At 46.0% G+C, this 16,648-nt stretch overlaps 1 protein-coding gene across 1 annotated transcript in view; it reads right to left on the bottom strand.

Annotated features, from left to right (window-relative positions):
- rps28 (ribosomal protein S28) overlaps positions 1-16,648 on the bottom strand; it is an 892,132-nt gene that overhangs the window by 735,285 nt on the left and 140,199 nt on the right. The gene's annotated exons all lie outside the window — the stretch shown is intronic.

Below are 16,648 nucleotides of genomic sequence, written 5' to 3'. Positions count from 1 at the left end.
CGCATTTCCTGTTTTTTGTCCTGTTTCTAATAGGCATTGCATTGTTACTATTTAAGAGGTCTTGTTCATCCAGATGTCCACTTTGAGGAGATCATAGGTCATGGGGCTACTGTTGTCACAAGTGCAGAGGACAGTGAAATTCTCACTAGCTTTGAGACTCCCCCTCCATGTCTGGAGCTGCAGATGTGATGTGGTCTCTTATTTTGGCCGCTTTCCTGCCCTGAACTGACACTCCAAACACCATCTCCGCTTTGAGTCGCTCCCTCAATTGCTGCTCCTTAAAGCTTCTGCAGTCTGCCTGGTCCATTGCCTGCACAGTTTTACCACCATCCATACTTCACACGCCTGTCACATTTTCTCCCAGCTCCTTGAGCCATAGACTCTGCTGTTGTCCGCGCATCTGGGGCCAATGGAGCTTAGCAGATGGAAAAGTGCTTGTGGTGGAGCTACCGAGGTAGAAGTCGCATGGCTGTCTCCTTCCCTGTACTGATGCTGCAGATCAGCACTCCAGGTCTGGGATCTCAGTGTCCAGAATCTCCAGCACGAGCCAAACAAGTCCATTGCAGGTCTCCGCTGGATCTCAGCTCTTCTTACATTGGACGGTGGGTCTTCTTTTCATCCTGCTGCTGACACCAATGTAGTGTGGGCACTGAGTTCCAGAATGGAGTCTTTGTTGTTTACATGGCTCTTTTTAAATGGCTCACAATTCCTAAAAGGTCTGCTCGCCTTTGCTGCGCTTCTGTTTAGGACATTGCAGACTTTCTGTTTTTGTAGGGACCCCTGACACTGGCTCTGAAGCTGCTCATTTGAATGGCGGAATGCCAACTCATACTATGAGTGTAACAACCCCAGGATACAAATCGTATTTTTGATGGTGTACCTTGTTTATCGGTCAGGTTAGGTTGGGGAAGCATGCACTGGTACAGCTGCACCCACCACAGGATGAAACAACTCGGGAGCCTGGTTGGCAACTCCCCAGGCCGACACGTGGACACAGTCCCACCATCTAGAAATGACCCTCTATCTGCCGCAGCCAGGTGTTACGTGGGAATCCCCTTGGACAGGTCCAGTCACTCACAGGTGGCTCAGTGGTAGAGCTGCTTCTTTGTAGTAAGGAGACTGAGGAAAATTGTGGGTTCGGTTCCCGGTTCCTCCAGTGCTTTGGGTACTGAGAAAAGTGCTATATAAATGTAATTTATTATTATTATTATTATTAATGAGGGTCCTGTGAGCCGGATCACCATTGGCCGAAGTGCCGTAACTGACGCTCCCTCACAATGCAGGTAATGAGTCTCATTCGGGACTCCATGATCAACCAACACAAAGTCAAACCAGCGGTACCCAAGGATTCAATGAAGAGAGGAGTCCAGTCTTCGTTTCAGGTCACTGGATAGTGCCCATGTCTCACAGCCATATAGCAAGACAGGAAGCACCAGCACTCTACAGACTTGGACCTTCGTCCTTTTGCAGATATCAGGAGGACCACTCACCCCTTTCCAGTGACCTCATGACCCCCCATGCTCTCCCAATCCGTCTACTGACTTCATAGGACATGAATGTCACTGCCGAGGTAAGTAAACCTCTCGACAAGGTCGACACTCTCTCTGCAGACAGACGCACTGCTGATGGCCGTGTCCAAGAGGTCATTAAAGGCCTGGATCTTTGGTTTTTATCAGGACACTCGCAAGCCCAGACACTCAGACTCCTCGCTCAGTCTCTCAAGTGCCCCGATCAGAGCATCCATTTTAGATCACAGCATCATCAGCAAAGTCAAGATCAGTGAATTTCATTTCACCAACAGACACCCCACAGCTCCAGCATGGAGCTCCAGCAGGTCCCCATGATCCTGCCCAACACCCCGTCCATACAAGCATTGAACAGACCTGTAACGAACCACAAGAAACGCAGAGGTCCTGTTTATCTGTAAGTAAGTACAGTAATCCCTCACTTATCGCGGGAGATAGGTCCCAAGGCCGACCGCGATAACTGAATTTCCGCGAAGTAGGGACACCATATTTATTTAATTATTTAACGTGTATTTGGATGTTTTTAAATCCTCCCTGTATTGTTTACAACCCACCCTTTACTCTATTAATAACAGGGACAACTGCTAAGCAATATGAAATCGGTAGATAAGTTTACACTTACTGTATAGCGAAGTACACGTAGCAGCTTGTAGGCGGTCATGACATCGTCGACCTTGTTGCAAAGATTCCTAAAGCAGATTCCATCCAGACTACTGCCTTATCACGTGCACTTGCAACTCGTTTTGCGCCCTGGTTAAAGGACACTGCGGCCGTAGATCTTATATGCTTTTCCTCCTTTTTAAATAAAAAGAATCGTGGACTCATTGAAACTGTAATGGTGTCCTGCATCGGTGTAGCTGTTCCCTTCCTTCAACATATACAAAACTTTTACCTTTTCTGCAATCATTTGCATCTTCTGTTGGCGCTTGGACACGGCCCCTGAAGCAGTAGCACGTTAATGCTGAATGAGTGAGATGAGACTTCCTGGTTAATGCAGCACTCCGTCGCTGAGCCAATCAGCAGCACACAGGAACTTAACTGCGTGCTCTGATTGGGTAGCTTCTCAGCCATCCGCCAATAGCAAATCTTGTATGAAATCAACTGGGCAAACCAACTTAGGAAGCAAGTACCAGAAGTAAAAAGACCCATTGTCCGCAGAAACCCGCGAAGCAGCGAAAAATCCACGTTATATATTTAGATATGCTTACATATAAAATCCGCGAAGTCGTGAATCCGCGAAAAGTGAACCGCGAAGTAGCGAGGGATTACTGTATCTATAATAACTTGCTCATTTAAACAGCATCTGGGAGGTAACAATACATGTTTTTATTTCTAAACACTCAAGGACACCAAACAATAGATAAAATACAGAAAATAAACAAAAATAAAATACAAAAATTAAAATCAGACAGAGCAATTGTAATCAAAGAGAAAAAACCGTCTGAAACAAAGTTTTATGTTTAGATTTGAAAAGTGAAAATGATTCAATATTTCTAAGCTCAGATGGTAGTGAGTTCCAGAGCTGGGGAGCAGAGCAACTGAATGGTGGTAAGATGGACGAAGGGGACAGTCAAGCGGACGGAGGAAGAGGATCTGAGGGTACAGGAGGGAATGGCAACATGGAGGAGGTCAGACAGATATGGAGGGGCGAGGCTGTGGAGAGCCTTAAAAGTTAACTGGAGAATTTTGAATTGAATGCGGAACTTAACTGGAAGCCAATGAAGCAGCTGCAAAACGGGAGTGATATGGTGAACAGAGGGGGTTCTAGTAATAATGAGGGCAGCTGAATTCTGGACCAGTTGAAGCTTATAAAGAGATTTGAGAGAAAAACCAAAGAAAAGGGAATTGCAATAATCGAGACGAGAAGTGACAAGGCTGTGAATAAGGATAGCAGTGATGAGGGGCGAATACAATTAACGTTACGCAAGTGGAAACATGCAGACCGGGAGATGTTAGTGATGTGGGACTGAGAAGATGGAGTACTGTCAAGGCTCTTAACCTGTGGGGAAGGGGAGACAGAGGAATTATCAATAACACTGGAAAAATGATCAGTTTTGGATAATGTGGATTTTGTACCAATGAGGAGAACCTCAGTTTTGTCACAGTTTAATTTAAGAAAATTTGAAGAAAACCAGGATTTGATTTCTGCTATGCAACCAATAAGTGAGGAGGGTGGACAGAGATGTTAATTGTTGGAGGGAATGACGCTGATCACAACAATGTTTTGTCATCATTTAACTCAGCTGGAATCCCCATTAATTTTACTGAATCAGCTCATAATCTAGGAGTGATCTTTGACTCTAGCAGGTCATTTAAAGCGCACATTACGAAGTTGTCCATATCAGGTTTCTTCCATCTTGAAAATGTTGGGAAATTAAGGCGCTTTCTAAATAAAACAGGATTCTGTGAAATTAATTCATGCATTTATTTCTAGTAGGATTGACTACTGCAATGCGGTGTTCACTGGATGCTCAAACTGTTCTTTATTCAGCCTCCAGTTAATCCAAAATGCTGCTGCAAGAATTATTACAAGAACAAGAAAATACGAACACATAACTCCAGTTCTTAAATCCTTACACTGGCTCCCAGTTAAGTTTAGGGCAGATTTCAAAATTCTCCTTTTAACATATAGAGCATTAAATGGCCGAGGTCCGGCTTACTTGTCTGAACTTATCATGACTTACGAACCAGAGCGCACACATTGAGATCTCAAGATGCCGGTCTGCTTATGATTCCACGAAATAACAGTGGGAGGTCAAGCTTTTAGTTACAGGACCCCCCTAAACTGTGGACTGGTCTGCCTGCTCCTATAAGAGATGCCCTTTCGGTCTCAGCTTTTAAATCCCGGCTGAAGCCTCATTACTTCAGTTTAGCACACCCTGACTAGAGCTGCTGATTAACTGTACAGACTGCATCTCTGTTGTTAGTCTTTAGCACTAAAACATAAGTAACATGAGAGTTAGAATTTGTTACTCACCCTCACCTGTTCTGTTTCTCTTCTCGGTACTCAAACATGGCACATGGCCAAGTTGTTCTGCCTGCCTAAGGTAAAGTCATCTCTGATGGAGGATCGCAGGAATCGTCAGGTAGAGGGGTCCTTTCATCAGATTGGCTGGCCCAGTGCTGACTCATCTGTGGAATGGCCAATTGGGGGAGGCAGCTTGATGGCTGTGGTCTCCAGGACTTGCTAAACAAATCCAAATCCTATTATGTGATATCATCTACTGTTAAATACTACTCCGTACTTGTAAAATTTTTTATTTTTATACTGTATTGAGGATTACTTGTATTCTTTTCTGTGTATTGTATTGTGTTGTATTGACCCCCTTATTTTTGACACCCACTGCACACCCAACCTACCTTGAAAGGGGTCTCTTTTTGAACTGCCTTTCCTGAGGTTTCTTCCATTTTTTCTCTACAAGGGTTTTTTTGGGAGTTTTTCTTTGTCTTCTTAGGGAGTCAAGGCTGGGGGGCTATCAAGAGGTAAGGCCTATTAAAGCCCCTTATTGCACTTCTTGTGGGATTTTGGAATACACAAAAATAAATTGTATTGTATTGATGTAAACTCCAGCATGTATTAAATGTGCAGGGCAGCCAAACACTAAAGAAAGTTACTAAATAAGTCAGTCTCTACTGTAAACTGGTGTCCACTGTGGCGAGCGGCTTGGGGTGGTACCCAGCTGGGACGCCCGGAAGGACCGGAGGAAGGATTACACCTCCTTCAGACCACATGGGGGCGACCGCCCTGGTGGCTATTGGGACCACGGGAAAGGAGCATGGAAGCTCAACCCTATAGGGGCCCGTGGTCACCGCCAGGGGGCGCCCTGATGCCTGAAGAGCCCTGACCTTCAGCACTTCCACCACACCCAGAAGTGCTGTGGGGGAAGAAGACCAGGGACACCCAGAGTGCTTCCGGGTGCACAGCCGGCACTTCCGCCACACCAGGGAGTTCCAACAGTAGCTCATTGGGAGGCACCTGGAGCACATCCGGGTGAATATAAAAAGGGCCTCCTCCCTACATTCGATGGCTGGAGTCGGGTGGAAGAAGGACAGAGCTTGGAGGAGAGGAGTGGAGGCATTGTGAACAGGCCTGGACTTTGAGGGTGATTGGTGCTGGGGCATGGGGTTGTGTGCGGAATCTTGTAAATAGTAATTATAAATAAATGTGTGTGGTTACAAACCTTTGGTGTCCACCTGTCTGTGTCAGGGCCGGTTTCCACACCACTTTTTCAGTAATCTATATATATAAAATCCCTATGTGCGTCCAGGTGTCCGTGTGTGTGTGTGTCTTCTGATGAAGTGCGCATGCGCGGGGCACGGTGCGATGCGCAATATTACTGTCAGAGAAAGTTACAGGCGTTTTACGGAAATACAAACCAGTATTACTGCGAGAGGAAATTAAAGGTACACAATACAGTGACGCATATTACAGCCACATACAAGCCAGTATTACTGTCAGAGGAGATTAAAGGCATATTACCGACGCGCACGCCTGTATTACCGCCAGAGAAAATTAAAAGTATATTAAGGACGTACAAGCCAGCAGACGTACAAGACGGTATCCTTCAATAAGGGCGCGCAACAAAAAGGCAAGCCTCAAAAGGGCGACCTCAATTGGGCGTAAATAAAGATCTGCACCTGTTGCTCTTCACATATTCCAGAGCCATTTGAACTAAAATTATCTACGAACGCCTTTATTCGCCGCGCTCAATTGAGGTCGCCCTTTTGAAGCTCCCTTATTGAATAGAGCCGTACAAGACAGTATTACTGTCACAGAAAATGAAAGACACACAATACACGGCGGTAGCCCACGAAGAACAGTCAGCTCAGCAAGTAAACATCAAGAAAAGAAAGGCTGAAAGAAAGAAAAATACGACCAACAAAAAGAATGAGGTCAAAGTCCCTTGCCATTTAATATAGACTGTTCCTACTAATGTGTATGCACTACTGTTCTAGCGCCCGTTATTGTAACGGGCTAAATGACTAGTTTTATAATAATCTTTTAGGAGATATCTAGAGTCTAGAAAGTACCAAAAGATATCAGTCATGAGACAATTTTGTGCCAAATTTGATGAACAAGAAAAGAAGGCTTAAGAGTTCCTTAGCGAGTTTTCTTGGCATGTCATGGCATCATAAAGACAATGGAAATCTTATTCACACTTGCCTTCTGTAACAGAAATCAAATAGATAAAGTACATACAGTATAGTGGGCGGCACAGTGGCGCAGTGGTAGCGCTGCTGCCTCGCAGTTAGGAGACCTGGGTTCACTTCCCGCGTCCTCCCTGCGTGGAGTTTGCATGTTCTCCCCGTGTCTGCGTGGGTTTCCTCCGGCCGCTCCAGTTTCCTCCCACAGTCCAAAGACATGCAGGTTAGGTGGATTGACGATTCTAAATTGTGCTTGGTGTGTTTGTGTGTGTCCTGTGGTGGGTTGGCACCCTGCCCAGGATTGTTTCCTGCCTTGTGCCCTGTGTTGGCTGGGATTGGCTCCAGCAGACCCCCGTGACCCTGTGTTTGGATTCAGTGGGTTGGAAAATGGATGGATGGACATACAGTATTTGCTAAAGGTCCAACGTTTCGAAATACCCAGAAATGTTCATATCCATCCATCCATTTTCTAACTTTGAAAAACTTTCTAATATGTAGGAAAAAACAGAAATCTTTAAAGTATGGAAGGCTACCTAGCAAGACACTATCAGATGAAGCAAACCTGAACTTAGCTTGAGTTACTGCAGTGGTTTTCAAATTCTGGGGCGCGCCACCCTAGGAAGTAACAAAAAAGGGGGCACAAATTTTGCCATCCATCCATCCATTTTCCAACCCGCTGAATCCGAACACAGGGTCACGGGGGTCTGCTGGAGCCAATCCCAGCCAACACAGGGCACAAAGCAGGAACCAATCCCGGGCAGGGTGCCAACCCACCGCAGGAAATGTTCATATTTTTGATAGAAATTGATACACTTTTTTAGTTGAGATAACATTAAATTGATTTGAAAATGTAGTCAAGATATTGCAATGGCTATTACTACATAAATTGACTGATTTTTTACTGTATTATTCACATATGACAGCGAAGCCCCTTTTATCGGACCCCATTCCTTCAGTGTCCTAATAGCCGCCAGCCCACCTGCACTTCAAAAGAGCTCACCCACCTGCAGCTAAGCACGTTCAGGCCCGGCACAGCATTTGGATGGGAGACCAATCAGGAAACGCTTGGGTTGCTGCTGGAAGAGGTGCTGGTGAGGACAGCAGGGGGCGCTTGCTCTGTTATCTGAATGTGGATTCCAATGCCACCAGTCACAGTGATGGGGTGGAAGAGGGAAGGGGCACTGTGCTGAAAAAATGGCACAGTCCTTCAGACAAGACGTAACACCGAAGTTGTGACTGTCTGTGGTCATAAAAGATCCACATCCTTCGTAAAGAATGGGGTGTCCATGGCCTGGTCATTGTGGCTCCCTAATCAACCCCTGTCTGTAATTGGCTGTATCTCTCACTCCTTCACCACCTAGTAGCTCACATGTGGTGAACATAATGCTGCAAAAATGGCTGCCGTCGCATCATCCAGGTGGGTGTGGCACATTAGTGGTGGTTGCTTATTCTAGGTTAACTAATGTTGTCTTATTTTAATTTCTTATTTTGTCCTTTATTTTTCTTTTCTTCACTATGTAAAGCACTTTGAGCTACTTTTTTGTATGAAAATATGCTATAGAAATAAATGTTGTTGTTGTCGTTGTTGAAGTGGCTCCCCCCTCACAATGTAAAGTTCTTTGAGTAGTGCGAAAGGCACTATATACTGTATATGTAAAAAAATTATTATTATTTATTATGATCAACTCTGTCTCCTGCAGTGGGTTGGCGCCCTGCCTGGGATTGGTTCCTGCCTTACACCCTGTGTTGGCTGGGATTGGCTCCAGCAGACCCCTGTGACCCTGTGTTCGGATTCAGCAGGTTAGAAAATGGATGGATGGATGATCAACCTGAACAGTCCGTCCATTGTGGGTCAAACTCAGTCAGAGAATGTTCTAGAAGAAGGCAACCTACGGTAGACTCAGGAAGTCTTCAAACACCTTTCCTTATTGTGCTGTAGATTTCATTTTAAATGATACATTTGCCATTCTTGACCATCAATCTGCACTCGATAACCCATCGTGACATAGTGAAGACATGCTTTCAGAAAGGTTTGCAAGTCTATTAATGAAAATCAAAACGCTGAAAATCTCTCATTCCTAGAAGACACTTTGCTGTAGCCCTCCAGATCGTGTTTGGGTGCATCCAGTTTGCTTGAGATGTTTCTAGAAGGTGATTGGAGTCCACCTGTGGCCATTGGAACTGACTGGACATCGTCTGGAAAGGTACACGTCTCCCTGAGTAGAGAAGGTCCAATGATTCACGCTGCATGTCAGGACAAACACTAAGCCGTGAAGCCTGAGGAACTCTGTGTAAACCACTGGGACCAACTTATGGTGAGACAACAGAACCGGGCAAAAGAATAAAGCCATCCGTGAAGCTTTTGAGTGTTCTCAGGAGCACAGCAGCCTCAAGAATTGAGAAATGGAAGACGTTTGGGACCACCAGAGCTTTTCCTAGAGTTGGCCATCCAGCCAAACTGTGTAACCGGACAAGATGGGCTTTGGTCAGGGAGGTGAGGAAGAAGCCCCAAAAAATCACTAGAAGAGACTGTCAGAAGTCCGTTTGCTAAGAGATGAGATAAACTGTTGGAAAAATGACCATCTCTGCAGAGATTTCCATTACATGTTCATGGTAGAGTGGCCAAGTGTGAAGCCACAATTGAGTAAAGGGCTTATAACCATTTTTAAGGACTCTGATAGCACAAGGGAAAAAAAGATTCTCTGGTCTGAGGAGACCAACATGAAATCTTTGGGTAGAACTCCACGCAATAGGTCTGGTAGTTTTTGGTTTTGCTGATGGGAAGATGCAGACAATTCTCAAAGTCCAGTGTGCCTTCTGTAATTAATCCTGCCCTTTTAATCAGCTTGATGATCCGGTGGTCCTCTCTTGAAGTGATGTCACCAGCCCAGCACACCACACTGGCCATCACGGATTTGTAGAAGATATGAAGGATGTAACTGCTCACATTAGAGGAACATACACTGTAATGTCCAAAGGAAAAAGAGTCTGCTCTACTTATTCTTCTATAGGGTTCTTCTGTGATATAAGACCATTTCCATTTGTCATTGATGAGGACCCCCAAGTACTTGTAGGAGTGGACCACCACAACATCCACTCCATGAATGGTGACCAGGTATAGAGGCTCTTTGGTGCGATGAAACTCAATAAACAATTTCTTGGCTTTGCCGCTGTGAAGATGCAGACAATTCTCAAAGTCCAGAATGTGTCCCATAACTAAGCCTGTCCATTTAATCAGCTTATTGATTAGGTGGTCCTCTCTTGAAGTGATGTCACCAGCCCAGCACACCACACTGGCCATCACGGAGTTGTAGAAGATGTGAAGGATGTCACTCCCTGTGTTAAAGGAATGCAGTGCTAAGGATAAAGGACCTGCTCTACCCTTTATTCTAGACGTCCTCTGTGATACCAGACCATGCCAACCTGTTATTGATATGGACCCCCAAGTACTTGTAGGAGTGGACCATCTCTACATCCACTCCCTGAATAGTGACAGGACAGAAACGCTCTTTGGTGCGGTGAAAGTCAATAATCAGGTCTTTGGTTTTGCTGATGTTCAGTTGCAGACGATTCTCAACGTTCTCCCCCTAAATCCTTCACCTCTGTCTCATCCCCCATATCAATTTCACCCCATAAGTGCAGAATCATCTGAGAATTTCTGCAGGTGACCTGACCTGCTGTTAAATTTCTAGCCTGAGGTGCACAGAGTGAAGAGTGAAGCAGACAGGCCTGTTCCTTGTGGTGCTCCAGGTGTTCTCATAGTCCATGAGTCTCCCAAATGATGGTCTGCCTCACAGATGGTCCATCATCAGGACACTACAGGCTCATCCACCCACATATCTCTGAGGTGAGCCCTTAACAGGGATGGCTGGATGGTACTGAAGGTGCTGGAGAAACCAAAAAAACTCATCCTCACAGTGTGGCCAGCTTTGTCCAGGTGAGAATAAGCCTTGTGGAGCAGACAGATCATTGCCTCTCCACTCCAGTCTTTATTTGATAAGCAAACAGCAGAGGGTCTAAGGTGGTCTACCACAAGAGGACTCATATAGTCCAGGACCAGCCTCTCAAAGGTCTTCATGATGTGAGAGGTAAGGGCCACTGTTCTGTATAGAATCAGCAAATAATCAGACTTGCACCTCTAGAACTTGACGTGAAAACACACACTCTCACACACACCAACACACGCGCACACACGCACACTCAGACACACACACTCACACAGACACACACTCACACACACCAACACACGTGCACCCACACTCACATACCAACACACACACTCACACTCAGACACATACACACACACGCATTCCCACACACTCACACACACATACACACTCAGACACACACTCACGCATGCACGCACACACACTCACGCACACACACACATACACAGACACACGCACACACACCAACACACGCGCGCACACACGCACACTCAGACACACACTCACACAGACACACGCACACACACTCACGCACACACACACATACACAGACACACGCACACACACCAACACACGTGCACCCACACTCACATACCAACACACACACTCACACTCAGACACATACACACACACGCATTCCCACACACTCACACACACATACACACTCAGACACACACTCACGCATGCACGCACACACACTCACGCACACATACACACACTCACGCACACACATACACACAATCTCACAGAGTGTGTGCCCTGCATGCAGACAGTGACCAGGTCAGAATATGAGCCTGGGGTTCTGAAGCTTCATGCAGTCAATGAATCTTCCTCTTTGACAGTAGGTGTTCTCCAAAGCAAACAGAGCACACCTCAAAGTAACTCGAGATAACAGTTGCATGAGACCTCCAGAAGGAATCAGAAAAAGAAACACAGAAATTCCTGAGCAAACAAAGAAGAGCCTCCGCAAAGCTCATCCTCTCAGATCAAAGGCCAAAAGGAAGACAATGAGGTATTTAATTAGCTGAGATGGGGGTTGGGGGGCTTGGTGGGGGAGTCACAGGCCAGTCATCATGGAAGGACTAGGGGCATGTGTGGAATGCAGGGACAGGGACAGAGAAGTAACCCTTTTACTGCCAGCTTTGATGATGCTGCCTAGTCCTTTGGAATGTCAGCAATGTGCCGAGGTCTGCAGAGGAGTGTGGGACAACACAACAGACTCCCAGCCCCCCACTGACAGCAAGTGACAACAACTGTTGAGGACAATGACAAACAAAACACTTGCCTTATTTTTTTTTTGGCCAGGCCAAGTCGACTTACCTGGATAAACCTGAATGAGGAAGAAGAAGATTTTTACATTTATATAGCACTTTCCCACTACTCAAAATGTTTTACATAGACAGAGGGGAGCCACTTCAACCTCCACCAACCTGCAGCACCCATCTGGATGATGAGATGGCAGCCATTATTACCACAGGACGTCACCACACATAAGCTATTAGGTGGAGAAGGAGCGAGAGAGACAGCCAGTAAAGGACAGCGAGTTATAAGGGACCCAGAATGGACAAGGCTGAAATGGGCAACTTAGCCAGAATACTGGGGTACACCCGACTCTTTTCGAGACATGCCCAGCGATCTTTAATGACCACAGAGAGACAAGATGGCACAATTTTTACAGCACAGTGTCCTTGTCATTGCACTGTGGCATTGGGATCCACACACAGACCACAGGATAAGTATTGTGGTGTGCTGTGGTGTGCTGTAGGTCCTATTTCAAAATGATTGACCGAATGTGATGGCCACTGTCTGAATACAGAAATCTCACAGCAGGAATTTACAAACATTAGATTCTCAAGACTACATAACTTAATTCAGAGCCATGGGGGACTGTAGCCCATCCCGGCAGCATAAGTTAGAAATTATTATATAGCGCCTTTCACATCTATCTATTATATAGTGCCTTTCACATCTACCTATCTATCTATCATATAGTGCCTTGATGGCACTATATATTATATAGTGCCTTTCACATCTACCTATCTATCTATCTATTATATAGTACCTTTCACTCTATTATATAGTGCCTTTCATATCTATCTATCTGTCTATCTATCTATTAGATAGATGTGAAAGGCACTATATATCATATAGTGCCTTTCATATCTATGTATCTATCATATAGTGCCTTTCATATCTATCTATCTATCCATTATATAGTGCCTTTCTTATCTATCATATAGTGCCTTTCATATCTATCTATCTATCATATAGTGCCTTCATATCTATCTATCTATCCATTATATAGTGCCTTTCTTATCTATCATATAGTGCCTTTCATATCTATCTATCTATCATATAGTGCCTTTCATATCTATCTATCTATCTATCTATCTATCTATCTATCTATCTATCTATCTATCTATCTATTATATAGTGCCTTTCTTATCTATATATCATATAGTGCCTTTCATATCTATCTATCTATCTATCTATCTATCTATCTATCTATCTATCTATCTATCTATCTATCTATCTATCTATCTATCTATCCATTATATAGTGCCTTTCATATCTATCAAGACATTTGTGGTGTTGCTAATGGCTATTACTGCTTGACTGATGTTTAATTTAGTTTTCGCTGTCACACAGGTGTAACTGAGGACCGTCTTCTTGCCACAAAGATAGATAAGCACTTAAACCCTGACATGACAGAGAGGCGCTGATGCTAACGGTGTTGCGCAGGACGAGACCCAACCCCATACAATTTGACAAAAGGGGCTCATTTTGATGCAGACCTTTGAGGAGGACGGAGCTCCATCTCATCCATCCATCCATTTTCTAACCCGCTGAATCCGAACACAGGGTCACGGGGGTCTGCTGGAGCCAATCCCAGCCAACACAGGGCACAAGGCAGGAAACAATCCTGGGCAGGGTGCCAACCCACCGCAGGACACACACAAACACACCCACACACCTAGCACACACTAGGGACAATTTAGAATCGCCAATCCACCTAACCTGCATGTCTTTGGACTGTGGGAGGAAACCGGAGCGCCCGGAGGAAACCCACGCAGACACGGGGAGAACATGCAAACTCCACGCAGGGAGGACCCGGGAAGCGAACCCAGGTCCCCAGATCACCCAACTACGAGGCAGCAGCGCTACCCACTGCGCCACCGTGCCGCCCGAGCTCCATCTCATTCCAGCTAAATGCAGCAGGTCAGACATCATTCGTCACCACAGTGTGGTTCTTCGGAGCAATGCCATAGGGGAACCATTTTTGGTTCCCAAACCCCTCTTCCATGTGAAGGTTAAGGAAAGAACTTTTACTTATTTACATTCATAACAGACTCCATACAGTACATAACCATGAACAGATGATAACAGATTTATGAAACACCAACAGGTTATTTTTTTTAAAAAAGAGGACTCTCACTGCATACACTCACACAGACTAAGTTCAGGATTTCTTAATCTCTTCATGTCCTGCTAGGTAGCCCATCATACATTAAAGGATTCCGTTTTTTTCTACATATTAGCACAAAGAACCAACTTCATATGTAAGGAACCCTTCCTTGAATGAAACTACGCTTATTTAGAGGAAATCAGGTGAATACACTGCAAAATGAAACAAAAATACTTTACATGAATCATATTTTTTTCAAAGTAAAAACCTGTAATGCAATAAATGGTTATAACAATGACTAACAGATAAATGCATGGAAATTTTCATTTAATCAGGTTTAAGCCGTCAATATTAATTAATCGTTTAACTGTGCAAGACACAACGGCGCAGGATGATGTATTTACATAAAATTAGCATATTTGCATAAGGCACGCCTCCTTCGCAGCCGCCCCGCCGATTGTGCCTGAAGAGATGAAGGGTCTTCACTGATGGCCCTCCAGCACTTGTGTACGTTTGGAAACAAAAACTTTTAAGATGATTGAACAAACTCGTGATTCTGAATCTGCTGAACGTTTTTTGTTCTTTATGACGCTGATTTATGGTGGGTTGCTTCCGATAAATTGACCAAACCGTAGCTCACACTGCACCACGAAAGCAATCGTTTCCTCTCCGCCAGATAACATAGACGTGTTCTACTGAAATCATTTCAAACCATGAACGCGATTGTTTAGTAAATCTGCTTACTTCATGTGCTAGCGTCAGTTAGTGATGGTCTAATATTTAACTGTTAAATTATAGTGCCGTGGGCGGCACGGTGGCGCAGTGTGTAGCGCTGCTGCCTCGCAGTTGGGAGACCTGGGGACCTGGGTTCGCTTCCCGGGTCCTCCCTGCGTGGAGTTTGCATGTTCTCCCCGTGTCTGCGTGGGTTTCCTCCGGGCGCTCCGGTTTCCTCCCACAGTCCAAAGACATGCAGGTTAGGTGGATTGGCGATTCTAAATTGGCCCTAGTGTGTGCTTGGTGTGTTTGTGTGTGTCCTGCGGTGGGTTGGCACCCTGCCCAGGATTGTTTCCTGCCTTGTGCCCTGTGTTGGCTGGGATTGGCTGCAGCAAACCCCCGTGACCCTGTGTTCGGATTCAGCGGGTTGGAAAATGGATGGATGGATGGATTATAGTGCCGTCGTATGTATCATAGACGAGACTGATGGGCCGCATTCATGAAGACTGTTTTAATATAACTGGGACTGTGTTCGCATTTACATTTACGGTAGATTATTGGCTAAGGAGTTGCACAAACGCACGTGTTGATTTAATTGGCGATTACCAGTGTGGCCACTGCGATAGTCCAGTCCGTCCAGTGCTGTGTCCTGCCTTTGTGCCCAATGCAGAAGGGGTGTGCTCCGGCCAAGCCCCTAAAGTAACCTCTAGGACAGTAACGCCCCAAACCCATTTGGAGACCCAGGCGGAAATGGCGGGGGTTGGGGTTGGATTGATTTGTCCGTCTTACCAAAATAGCGCTACTGTCGTCAGCCGCGTGTGTAATTCCGGAGCGCGCCCCGCTTGAGTGTCATAAACGGCGCCCCATGGCGTCCAAAGCGCGCGCCCCTTCATTTACTAAAACTGCGCCCCCCTCAGTGTTCATAGCGTGGCAAGTGGCGGGTATTGGGGTTGTTGGCTAATTCTGGACCGCGACGTCCTTGATGTACTAAAACAACGCCCCTCGGTGTAAATAACAGGTGTGGGGGGGGGGGGGGGGTAGTGGTAATTCCAGGGCAAGTCTTGCTTGAGTTATATACATGCCCCCCCCCCCCTTAATTACCCCAACAGCGCCCCTCGGTGTTCATAATGGGTTCGGGTGTGGAAGTTGAAGATATGGTTTGGGGACGGGGGAATTAATTCCGGAGCAGGTCCCGCTTGAGTTTCATAAACAGTTCATAGCCCGGCTGGAAGAGTTGGGTAATTCCGGAGCGCGCAGTCTTTGCTTTACCAAAACAGCATCCCCTCGGTGTCCATGGCGTGGTGGAGTGGGGAGTCTGGGCGCATTCTTGAGCGTATCACGCTCGAGTTACATAAAGGGCGCCCCTCTGTATCTGGAGTGCGCGCCCCTTGAGTTACTAAAACAGCCCCCCTTCAGTGTCCACAGCGCGGCAAGTGGCGGGTATTGGGTTTGTTGGCTAATTCTGCACCGCGCTGTCCTTGATGTACTAAAACAGCGCCCCTCGGTGTAAATAAGGGTAGTGGTAATAGGGCAAGCCTTGCTTGAGTTACATACACGGCTCCCCCTTAATTACCCAAACAGCGCCCATCTGTGTCCATAGTGGCTTGTGGGGTGGAGGTTGAAGATATGGTTTGGGGACGGGCGGGGGGATTAATTCCGGAGCAAGTCCCGCTTGCGTTACTAAAACAGCCCCCTTCTGTGTCCACAGCGCGGCAAGTGGCATTATTGGGTTTTGCTGGGTAATTCCGGAACGCGCTGTCCTTGATTTACCCCTCGGTTGGTGAGGTTTGGAGGTGGGGGGGTAGCCTAATTCCGGATCGCGTCAGACTTGAGTTACCACAACAGCGGCCCTCGGTGTCTATATGGGGTTGGAGGTGGGAGATGTGGTTTTGGAGGTGTGGTGGGTGCCA

Source organism: Erpetoichthys calabaricus, chromosome 12 (assembly GCF_900747795.2).
Source record: "Erpetoichthys calabaricus chromosome 12, fErpCal1.3, whole genome shotgun sequence".
In the NCBI taxonomy this organism is placed as follows: Eukaryota; Metazoa; Chordata; class Cladistia; order Polypteriformes; family Polypteridae; genus Erpetoichthys; species Erpetoichthys calabaricus.
The sequence above is the reverse complement of the archived record's forward strand: the minus strand, read 5'-3'. Positions and strand labels throughout refer to the sequence as shown.